This window comes from Quercus lobata, unplaced genomic scaffold (genome assembly GCF_001633185.2).
Source record: "Quercus lobata isolate SW786 unplaced genomic scaffold, ValleyOak3.0 Primary Assembly Scq3eQI_107, whole genome shotgun sequence".
NCBI classification, from domain to species: Eukaryota; Viridiplantae; Streptophyta; class Magnoliopsida; order Fagales; family Fagaceae; genus Quercus; species Quercus lobata.
In genome coordinates, this window is record NW_022154705.1 from 502,181 (window position 1) to 514,851 (window position 12,671).

At 33.8% G+C, this 12,671-nt stretch overlaps 1 long non-coding RNA gene across 1 annotated transcript; it reads left to right on the forward strand.

The window, feature by feature from the left end:
• Positions 1-644: 644 nt before the first annotated feature.
• LOC115972879 lies at positions 645-2,971 on the forward strand. The gene is made up of 3 exons (XR_004087552.1): positions 645-835; positions 1,734-1,800; positions 2,699-2,971. It is a non-coding gene; the product is annotated as an uncharacterized LOC115972879 (long non-coding RNA).
• The last annotated feature ends 9,700 nt before the right edge of the window (positions 2,972-12,671 follow it).

Consider the following 12,671-nt stretch of genomic DNA (forward strand, 5'->3'; position numbering starts at 1 on the left):
TCCACCCATACCAGACAAAGAAGGCTATTTTGTTTGCTTGCTTACCGTGACTTTTTCTACCTGTTACAGTGTGTGTGCTCTCTCTCCATCCCTCATGGCATGCACCTAGTGGTTCTTACTCATCCTTGCCTCTTTTGGGTGGTATGTCATACCAGCAAGACACTTCCCCCAAAAGAGCCTAAGCAAGAACCTCAGAATAGGTTTTTCCTCTCTCCCCACCGCCAGACCATGCCTTCTCTTACCTCTAACCTGTAACACCCCAACCTAATTTCATAATTAATTTTATGGATTTATATGCATGTCATTATCTTAATTACTTTTATGTGCATGAAGCTTTGATATTGTGATATTATAGAACATATATGCTCTTTTAATGTGATGGATATAACTTTCTAAAGGTAAGGATATATATATATATATATATATATATGTATGTATGTATGTATGTATGTATATGCAAAGTGATATTATTTTTGTAGAAAAGTGTGAATGTGAATGCAAGAAATTATTTTTGTAGAAAGGTGTGAGTGTGAATGCAAGAAAGTTGAAAAGTGGGTGCGATTTTTCTTTCCCTAGCCATACACGTATTCCACCCCAAAAGTCCTCTTCTCTTATCTCTTTTTGCTGCCCCAAAAAGTCTTCTCCTTACCTTATTTTCTTGGCTGCATCAGATCAAAAGTCCAGCCCCTCTTTCCCTACTCTTTTCCTTGTTCTTTGTTTCTTTCTTCTCCCCTTTTTACATGGCAGCCCTCCCTCTCTTACCAAAACAAAATATCCCTCTCTAAAGAAGAAATTAAAGGGTTAACACTAAAATTTCAAGTTCAAATTGTTGGGGGTAAGTAATCAAAACTTCCTTTGTTTATTTCCACTTCTTTATCCTCTATCATGATTTTAGAGGCTGAACTATGATTCTATTTTAGTGATTTAAAAGTTTGATGATATTGTGATCAATTGAATGCTTATTAACATATTTTAATATGTATACTATAGGTATAAAAATACCCAAATGAAATTAAGGCCTATTGCCATTTGTTGATGATTTTATAAGAATATGTACTGAAGTTGTCTCTGTGACAGATTTGATGTTTACAACAAGAAAAATATGTATTAAATCATATTTTGTGAATTAGGATGCTAGGAGTAGTTTTTATAAATTCTAAGACGCACATGGTTGTTATAGAAGTGGTCTCAAAACATTTGGATGAACATAAAAATAATGGCTTAATTTGTAAGTTGCAAGAAATTCTGTCAAGACAGATTTGAGTATACTGTCTTGTGTGATTTTTACTAAATCATGATTTTATGATTTGACTCCAAAATTTTTATGGTATATGGACATACAGGGGAGTAGTTCTGTAAAATTTCATGATAATTAGGTGTGTTTGGACAGCCCATTTGTATTTTACAAATGAAGCATACGCTGCTGAAATGAGCAGTGAACAACATATGCTACACCTGACTTTGTGGATTTAATTCTCAAGTTAGGGTGAATGTTTTGAGCTATAATTTAATACGCTCATCCTTTGATATGTTTGGAGCATATATAAATTTTATTCCTTGGGTTCTCTATGGTTTGGGTGCAAAACGTGTTCGATGATTGTATCATATGCTTTGGGGAACTTTATGTGATGGGAATTAAGTTTTTCATGAGTTTGAGAGTTAGGTTGTGATTGAGGTATAAGTTTATATATTAGGAAAATTTTGTCCGTAATAAATTTTGGTTTTTCATTTAGGTGGTGAGAACAAGAACATGGACACTTAAGCTTCTCGTGTACAATCTCTCGCGCCTTCTGTTTTCAAGTAAGGGACTTGTGACATGTGCTTTTGATAAGTATAAAGATTATTTCGAAAAGTATTATGTATTAAAGCTTTTGATTAGAGATATTACATATATGCATGATTTAAGTAAAATATGTGCTCGTGAATTGTTCAATCTTATATACATAATAATTTTAGCATATTAATGCTATTATTTGTATCACGAACATGATATTTAAGAATAAAGTAGATATACTACTATTGTGAAACATTTATATAAAAGCAAAGTTATCAGAAAAATACAGTTTTTGATTATTCCATTGTTATGATCTGAACTCAGCCAGTAGGGGTTATAATACTGGCATTTCCATGAAGATTCTGATTGACCATTAAAAGTGAGATTGGCTCTGTTGTACCCACCTTTGTTGGTAACAGCCAACTTGTGGAGGATGTCAACCTACCCCATGGTTGAAAGTATGTATTATGATATGATTCCGGGATTACCTAGCATTGTGGGGAATGTTGGATGCCTGGCACTCTATGCTGGAAACCTCCCAAAGTAGTGACAAACTTACAATTGGATTAACTAATATGTATTATAAATGAGGTATAAAGCTACTTGGAAATTATAAGAAAAGTATGATGATAAGAAAGGTATATTTAATGTGTTATAAGTCGGATGAGAAGTTATGATAAAGTATTTGATAGTCTATTCAAAGATAAGATTACTGAATTATATTTCTTTATTATATGAAAGGAAAATGAAGTATTCTCATCTAAAAGCTCTTAAATTATTTTTAAGAACAATATGAACAGTATGAAGGCTATTTTATCAAATCTGACATATCCATAAACTATTTGATTTACATGCATTCTTATTAAAGGCCCATGGAGCTTTAAAACCTTACTGGGCTTCACAACTCACCCTATTATATTTCAGTGCACAGGTTCTTCCTGGAAGCAGCGAGAGTATTAGAGGTGGCAAGGATTCTGTGTTCTCTCTTTTGTTAGAATGTAGAGTTTTGTTGTATAGCAGTTAGCTCTTTTGTTGTATAGGAGGAATCAAGACGTACTTGATCCTTTGAGCACAAATGTAATTCGGTACCTTAGTTTGTTGTGAACCCCAATTGTATGTCTTTGGGGTTAGGTTTGTAATAAGAGTTTTGCTAAACGTTTAGCTATGTAATATTTACACGTATACCTTAAGTTTCAAGGTTGCCATCATTTTTGTATATTATGGCTTTTATGCAAGAAAATAAGCAAAAATTCAAGAAACATTTCTTGATAAGTACCTTCAGTTTATGTTGGTTCATGTTAGTATTAAGGTAAACTTGATATTAACATGCCGGTCAAGCTCTAAACTCTGAAGTACAGGTTTGGGTCGTGACATGACCCATGGCCCACCATTGCCTATATTGGCTGGGTACAGGCTAGTATTGCTTGGGTCTTGCGCGTGCTTCATCCCCTTTGCCTGCTATTAATGCATTTGCAGTGACCTGGAGGTTGGTCTGTGCGTTCTGCCGTGCACTTTTGGCCTCTTATGGTGTGGGTTGTTTTTCCAATCAGCCATTCTCTAGGACTTGCTTCTTTTGGGGTTAGGCCTTGTCGGATCATGGGCCTTCCTTCCCCAACCTGCTCTATATTTACTCAGTAGCCTTGTGATAGTTTCCTGCCATGACATTCTATTATTCCTGCTGTAATGTTGTTTGACTCAATCCTGCTGGGCCCCTTTGGGCCTGCTGTTTGCTTCCCTCTTAGTGACTCAGTGTGATTACTGGGCCTTTGCTTACATTGCTTGTGGGCTCCTATGTCCCATTTCCCTCTTGGGCATCCTTGGCCCATTTGCTTTCCTTGGGCTTCCTCGGCCCTTTTCAAATCCTACTTTCCTATGGGCTTTTACTAACTTTCCTGAACTTCCCTGGCACAATTACTTTATACCTCATCCTTGGGGCTGATGGGTTTTCCATTAACCCCTTACTCTCTTTGTTTATATTACTTTGGGCCTGCTATGGCTCATTCTCACTTTTCTACATACTATCCATGGGTTTGTTTCTTCTCTCTTTCCGGGCCCGTTTAAGCCCATTTGCTACCTCAGGACCCACTGCGTGGGCCCGTGAGCCATTTGTTCCTGCCGCTTAAGCTCAATGGCTTCTCCTTGCTTGTTAGCTTTGGCCTGCTCATTTCGACTGGGCCTCTTCTCTCACTGGGCTTGTCAAAATTAGCCTCAACATTAATTTACTAGTATAATTGAATAAAATTTTACTTTAAATTTAAATATATGAAATGATGTAGGAATAATCCAAGTCTTCAATTGTTTAGTATGAAACGGCCAGAACAAAAATGCAATTTAGAAAAGAAAAGTAAAAGTATACTAATGAATATTGACATGAACCCAGTGGAGTTGGCCAAGTGGTTAGGCACTTGGTCTCAAAGTGGCTATCTTGAGTTTGACTAAGAGCTCCCTGGTTCAAGTCCGGACACCAGTACTTTGAAAAAACTTCTTAGGCCAGCAATCTACCCCGCTATGGGCCCACCAATTACAAACAGTAATTCAGGGCCAACACAACAACTTTTGGGGTCTTAGGCGAAAATTTTAAATGGGGCATTTTTGTAATTAAATATTAATCAAATGATATATATATATTGAATTTTTTTATTTAAAATCTATTTTTCTTGGTTTTTGAAATGCAAAATTACTAATTAAGTTTTTGTATTTAAGTTTATTGTTACATTAGATGTTTGAACATTATTAGGACTATTTTCATTATTCTTCTTTTGTTATTATGAGGACCAGTTAGCCAGAAGGTACTAGTCAGAGGATATTTACTAGTCCAAAGATGGTCAAATAAGGTTATTATGGGAATGGTAGAAGAAGAAGAAATAAGGATTGTATGTCCGAGGAGAAAAGTCTTCACGGAAATAGAGATCCGAGTTCAGTAGGAATGTCCTATTATCCTGAACATCCTTCAAGGTTGCATCACGGTTAGAAGTCAAACATTGGATAAGAGAGGAGTAGAGGGAGGCAAGTCCATTAACTATAACCTTGTTAACAGCCTCAGCTTGCCCATTCCCTTAAGAATAGGCCGGAGTGGAATGTCTATTCTTTATCCCTAAATCAGAACAGTATTGCCTGAAGGCTTTACTATCAAATTGAAGGCCATTATCCGAGACAAGGGTGTGGGGAGTTCTAAATCGCGTAATGATATTCTTCCAGATAAACCTTTTAACATCTACATCTTGATGTTAGCCAAAGGTTCAACTTCGACCCACTTAGTGAAATAATCCGTGCCGACCAGCAAATACTTTTTGTTTCCTAATGCTTTAGGAAAAGGACCTACAATATCTAACCCCCACTGAGCAAAAGGCCAAAGGCTGGAAAGAGGATTAAGAATTCCTCCAGGCTGATGGATGTTTGGAGCGAATCTCTGACATTGGTCACATTTTCTAACATACTCCTACGCTTCCTTCTGCATATTTGGCCACCAATATCCTTGAGTAATGGCCCGATGAGATAGCGACCTTCCCCCCGTGTGAGTTCCACAAATTCCTTCATGCAGCTCCTCTAAAAGTGACTCTGACATCTCGGGATGTATACAAAGCATATACAGCCCAGAAAAAGAGCATTTGTACAACTTTTTATCCTCGGATAGCCAAAACCGAGGAGCTTTCCTCTGAATTTTCTCAGCTTCTATTTTCTCATCAAGCAAAGTGTCGCTTTCGAGGAATTCCAGTATAGGGTCCATCCAGCTCGGCGCTAGGTTAACTTGATGAACCTGAGGCACGTCCTTCCCTACTGGGGTGGGGGTGCACAAATCCTTAACGATTATTACCCGGGGCAAATTCCGTGCTGAAGAGGTGGCAAGGGTTGCCAAGGAATCTGCATGGGTATTTTCACCTCTTCATTAGAGGGCAAGTCTGGTGCTAGCAGCCGTGGTAATTCCAGCTCCAATACCGTATATTTAAGTTGTTGCAGTTAAAAAGCTCATAGTTGAACCTTGGGTTGGGCAGAGCGGTTTGCCCCTGGTTTGCACCGGTCTGCTCGTCCCTTCTACCGACGATGCGCTCCTGGCCTTAACTGGCCAGGTCGTGCCTCTGGTGCTATTACTTTGAAGAAATTAGAGTGCTCAAAGCAAGCCTACGCTCTGGATACATTAGCATGGGATAACATCATAGGATTTCAGTCCTATTCTGCAAGGATGGGTCATCGCCACGCATCGAACTTTCCATTTTAATATAAACAATCCATTTAGTATAATGAGTAATATTACTATATACTCCCTCCGTCCCACTTTGTTTATCCTGTTTGAAAAGTCTAACTTTTTAAAGGAACATCATTTATTGTTCTGTCTACCTTTTAAAAATGTATAAGTTTTCAATACTACCCTTGAATAAATTTATCAAAAAATTGAATCATTAATAAAATAAGATATAATAGGAACATTAGTAAATTGATGACTTTTATTTTTAGAAACAGGAAAATATTTTGGGACATCCCAAAATGAAATAAAGAACAAACAAAGTAGGACGGAAGAAGTATATATATATATATATATATATATATAATTGCTAAAAGAAAGGTTTAAGCAAATACACGTTAAATAAGTACAAAAAAATTAATAATCAAATAACCAAGTATACCTTATATATTTGGTTATTTATATGACATATTATATATTTGTATCAGTTTTAATAATAGTTTATTATATTTATAATATGTTATATGTTCATCAATTTTTACAATATTATATAAAAAATGATTACTTCAATAATTTTATCAATTTTAAGTCTATCCATGTAAGGACTCAATTTGTAACGACCCAAAAAGGATATTGGGTTCGCACGTAAAAAGGCCCAAACAATATCATTTGTAGAGCGTGGATTTGAAAGGCTAGGCCTTGGTCACCGGACGGGGGTTAGTCGTGGTGTTCATACAGAATTAAGCCGTGTTCGCTCGAGGAGTCTTTCTCCTTGAGGCGGTTGGGAGGCTTTGGTTTTTAGCCTTTTTTCCTAGCCCCATTTTCTTGGCGCATCAACCTTCACATTATATAACCCTTCTTGGTTGATCCTAGCCCTCCACTTGTTGATCAGGCAGGTGCCTACTTAAGTACCCGTCCTATCAGCTGCCTCCCCTTACTTTTTGTTAGTTGCGATGACCGAAGTCACCCTGTTCAGGCGTCTTTTCTCATTAATATGGTTAGGACGTTTGCAGGCGCATTTAATTCGGAGGGGACGTATTTACCTTGAACCAATTCCGCACCGTACCCCCACGTGGTTCCCGTTCTACTCGCCTATTCTTCAGGGGGCTTTTTGGGGGCAGCCTTCAACGAGATGTTTCTCTTCCTTTTGAAGTCTTGGAATGCCGAGGACAGGGCCATCCTCAGCTGTACCCCCGGCATTCCGGCCTTTCCCCATTCGTCCTTGGCAAATACCTTCCTCAGCACGGGCCCTGGGCCCTAGTAGAGCGTGGGCCGGATCATAAGTTCTCTGGCCCCACAATCCATATTTTACAATAATTTTATAAAAAAAAAAATTGGTAACAAGTTATTACTTTTGCAAAAAGTGATATCTATTTTTTTTTTTTTTAGAATAAAAGGCAAAAATTGAAATTAATTGTGTGGTGAGATTGTTGTAAAAATATTATTTAATGACAAAAACAAAAAGAAAAATCAAATGATATCACGTATATGATTAGAAGGAAACTAGGGGCATTTGGTACATATTTTCAAACAATAATTTTCTTTTTTTTAATAAAATTACATGTATTTTTACGATTTTTTTATCTACAGATATCATATATGTTTTCAAACAAAAATTTCCAATGGGTAAGTACATGTATCAAAGGCTTTTAAAGACAACCCACCACGTGTTGGACTTGGGACACACTACAATCTCAAATCTGTAAATAAAATTTCTTGAACAGTGAAAAATCTCTGCCACTATGCACGGATGATATTAAAAAGTTGAAAAATGTGATTCTTTTAAACTTTTAAAGACAACCCCACCACGTGTTGGACTTGGAGTACACTATAATCTCAAATCTGAAAATAAAATTTCTTGAACAGTGAAAAATCTCCGCCACCATGCAGGGATGATATGAAAAAGTTAAAAAATGTGATTCTTTTAAATGACATTAATACGATCCGCAGAATTACCATTCGAATTAGAATATCAAAATGTCACGTAATATCATCTTACTTGGTCCAAGAAAAATGACAAGTCGCAAAAATAAAAGCACTGTCAAACAACAAATAATGACATCCTAGAAATTGCACATATAACGACAAAAAACATTCTGTACTTTGGGATATATTTTAGAAACGGATTAGAATCCGGAATGCAATTGCACGGTGTAATTTACCTTTTTACTTTTATTTATTTTTTCTATTGAATGGTCTAGATTTAAAGTTTGAAAAACAACTTTCAACTTTAACTATTGATTTAAAAAAATTTTAAAAAAAGTTAAAAAAATAAAAAGTAAAAGTTATGGGTCTGTTTGATAAGTGTATTTGAATAATAGTTTTCAGTTTTTTAGAAAATACTTATGAGTGAAAAAGTGTAAAAATAGATGTTATATTATTTATAGGATTTTAATAAGGTATGTTCTTAGGACACACATTAATTTTTATTTTTGAAAATAATTTTTTCGAGAATTGAAAAAATAATGACAACTTTTTTAATTACCGAAAAAATATTTTTAAAAATAAAAAACTTAATATGTGCTTTTATAGGACACATACTAACGGACCCAGCTGAAAGCAAAGACCTAAAAAGTTAAAAAGTAAAAAAAAAAAAAATTTGTGAAAGATTTGGATGAATTGATTATAGTAAATATTTTATGGTTTTATAAAGTATAATTAGAAGGATAATTCAAAAGGTAAAAAATAAAGATGACATCAAAATTGGCTTGCAAAACCCAATAGTGGATCAGATACCTATCAGAGTCATGTGACCCAACGCCTGTCCTAGCCCTATACTAACATATAGATGGTGACATGACGCTTCAGTGGGAGCCAGTAAATTTCCCATCATAGTAGCTTTCCATTTCTTTTCTTTTTACTATTAAATAGTACATTCCTACCCAAAAAAAAATCTCTAACAAAACAGTATTATTAATTTGAATAAAGCGTAAAACTGATCATTTAAATTTTTTTAGATTTCATTTCAGTTTTTTAATTTTATTTTTGTTTATTTTAGTTATTTAATTTTCAAATTTATTCAATTAAAATTTTTTTATCAATTTTTGTTATATGTTATAGTTAATTTTTTAATTTTATAAATTTTTTTAATTAAAAATTTTAATTAATAATTGAAAAATATTTTTCAGATTTTTTTCAAATTTAATAAAAATAATTTAATTAAATAAATATGAAACTTTTTTTTTTTTTTTTGAGAATGAAATAAATATGAATCTTAAATAACTGAAATTTAAATAATTGAAATGAACGAAACTATTAATAAACTGAAATAAAATCCGAGAAAAATTAGAGCGTCATTTTCACAGCCTATTAATTTTGTTTCCTCATATAAACTCTCTCTCTCTCTGCGCTATATAGCATGATAGGCCTTTTTGTTCCAAAGCCGAATTTCCTAGGCTTCTCTTTATGCACTATTTTTGGGTCCAAAACCCAACATAACCCTTCGCTGACTCCCTAACCCTACCCATGCGACTTAACAGGTGAAAAAGACCCCACGCGCCTGATATTCCAACACCCAATGGAACCCACAGGGAAAACGACAGGTGCGTGGGCTGACTGGTGAAAGATTTCGCCGGTTTTATTGAGGGGGAAGCTATGGGGGGGGTGTGCGGAAGGTGAGGCAAAACCTCGGCTTTTGTGCGTCACCAAGATAGAGCTGGTGAGAACTAGATCCGCCCTGTAATGCAATACCATCCACCATGTTATCGGTTCAACTTTTTATTGTGATTAGTTTTGGTTTTGTGATATTATTTTTAGTTTTGTGAGCCTTCACGTGACTAACCTGACTACTATTTGAAAGACAAGTTAAAATTCAGCTTTTTATGTTGACTTATTAAGCCCCTTGCTCTCCTCTACTCCACGTTGTCATCTAACTTTTTTATAAAACTAAATTTTAACTTTTATTTTTTATCTTTCATTATTTATGTACATTTTAATCTTATAATATTTTAAAAAATTGTTAATATTAGTTTATTTAGGAAGCTGAAAAATGGTAAAAACTGAAAAAATAGCCAGTAGGAAGTTTTTTAGAAGCTCACTTGTGTACAATTATCCAAAATGTGAGTTTTATTTAAAAAATTCATAAATAAATTTTTTTAAAAATAATAATCCCACTTTTTTTTAATAAAAAACTATATTAAATTCATTATTTTATATAATAGTAATAATAATATATAATATATATATTAACAGTAATTCTAAAATGGTTTCCGAAACGATACCTTAAATTGATTAGTATCGAAATATTTCATTTCAATTAACAAATCAAAATGGGTTCTAAAACAATTTTCATAACATTAGTAGCTACTACTGTAAGAATTTTGGGGATACAGTAGGAAGTAAATGGAGGGGACATAACATCTACTGTACAGGTGAGGGCCAAGATAATTTTTTTTAATATATTAAACTTTATTTTTCTCAATTATATTTTTTATCGTAAAATACACTATTATATCTATAAAATATTTGATAAAATTTAACATCAAATATATTAGAATCTATCTCTTTTTACCTGTTATGTGGTAATAATAATATATTGTTAATATTTGTTATAAAAATACTGTAAATATGTTGTTGGCGTATCCATAAGATGCTTTTCACTTTCGAACGTGTTGTGTACCTACTTGTAAGAATTTTGGATTAGAGGCAAAAATTGATGTCAATTGTGTGGTGAGATTGTAAAAATATATAGTCTTTAATTTAAATTATTTAATGACAATAACAAAAAGAAAAATCAAACGGTACCACGTATATGACTAAAGGAAAATAGAGTAGTTTTGCTTTTGTTTTTGCTTTTAAAGACAACTTTAATGTCTAGCCCACCACGTGTAGGACTTGGAGCACACTATAATCTCAAATTTGTATAATAAAATTTCTTAGACAATCAAACAACACGAAGGACAGTGAAAAATCTCCGCCACTACACATATAATATTAAAAAGTTGAAAAATGTGATTCTTAAAAATGCCACTAATATGATCCGCAGAATTACATTTTAAAATAAAATATCAAAATATCACATAATATCATCTTATTTGGTCCAAGAGAAATGACAAGTCCCAAAAATAAACAGCCCATTTGATACAGTTGTTAAACAATTCATTTTCAATTTTTAAATAATATTAAATACATTTTTACATATTTTTTTACCCACACATTTCAAAAAATTACAAATAACATTACTCAAACCCCTCTACTAAACCGGCCCAAAAGCACTGTCAAACACCACATAATGTCATTCTAGAAATTGCATGTATATTAACGACAAAAAATGTATGGTACTTTAGGAGAGATTTCAAAAACGGATTAAAATCTAGAATTTGAAATGCAATTACACCGTGCAATTTACTTTTTTTACTTTCACTGAATTGAAACATGCTAATATAAAGGGTAGGCCTCTTCCCCAAAAACTAATTTCTCGAGACTGGATTTCAGGTCACTGTCTCATTCATTTGACCAAGTGGAGAAAACTGTGGAAGCAGCAATCCCTTGCCACCTACCGGAAGGAAGCTTTTAAGTAAGTAGAGCCCGCAGGAGTAGCAAACTAGTCACATCTTCTCATTCTCTCAACTCAATAGTATGAATGCGCAGCAATCCCTTGCCCCTTGGTCCTACTGGCCATGAATTTTGACCGGAATACAATTTTGACATTTTTGCCAAAAATTTGAAGATAGCATATATACTAATCTGCGAAAGAAACGGAAAAATCTTTTGCAAAAATTTTTAAAAAAATGGACAAATTTTATACAAAAAATACCCTCAACCCCTACCGGCCGAGATTCAACTAAAATCGAACCGTACTGATGTGCTGGTTAACATTTGCCTTATGTAATTCAATGGAGTCCCTATTCCCCAATAAAAAATATTAACCACTCCAAATACTGTCAAACTTGAGACTTTAAGTATGACACAGTGACTAACCCATATAATATCTTTTTTTTTTTTTTTTTTTCCAAAAAATGCAAGTAACAAAGACTCAAGAGTTATTAGACAAAGTCCACACAGTGAGGAGACTATTCCACCTTAAACACGTTTTTTAACTGAAAAAAAGTAACCTCCGAACACGCTGATATGATAAGAAATCAGGAATCAAAGTCCCTAGACCTTTTTCAGAAGTGTCTTGCTAGAGATTTTGTCATATGTACATATCATGTATTTACTTTTCTGACCAAACAAAACCCCCCTGACAATGGCTTTCGAGTCATAACTTTATCAGGGAAACAAGTAAAAAACACAAATTCTCTCTTAATTGATTATAACCTCAAACGCATGCCTAGCTTGAGCTTCCATCTTCAAAGGTAGTTCGGAGACGTTCACCCAAAAAAAAAAAATTTTAAGATTATAAATTATTTTATAATTTTTTTGCACGTGATAAATTATAAGTAATTAATTATTACTTATACATAAATTCATAATTTTTTCTTTATCAATTACATCCTATCACATTACAATTATAATAAAAAAAATTATGAAAAATTATGGGCCCGTTTGGTACATGTGTTTAAAAACTGAAAATTGTTGTTTGAAAATATTTGTGGAAATACGTGTGGGTGAAAAAGTGTGTTGAAATACGTGAAATGCTGTTTAAAAACTGAAAATGGTTGTTTAAAAATACAAACCAAACACCCCCTATATGATCCTAAACTTTTTAAGTGGCATTGATGAGTTAGGAAGAGACCCATAATTTTTCTTCACCATTTTTTTTTTTTTCAAAAAACG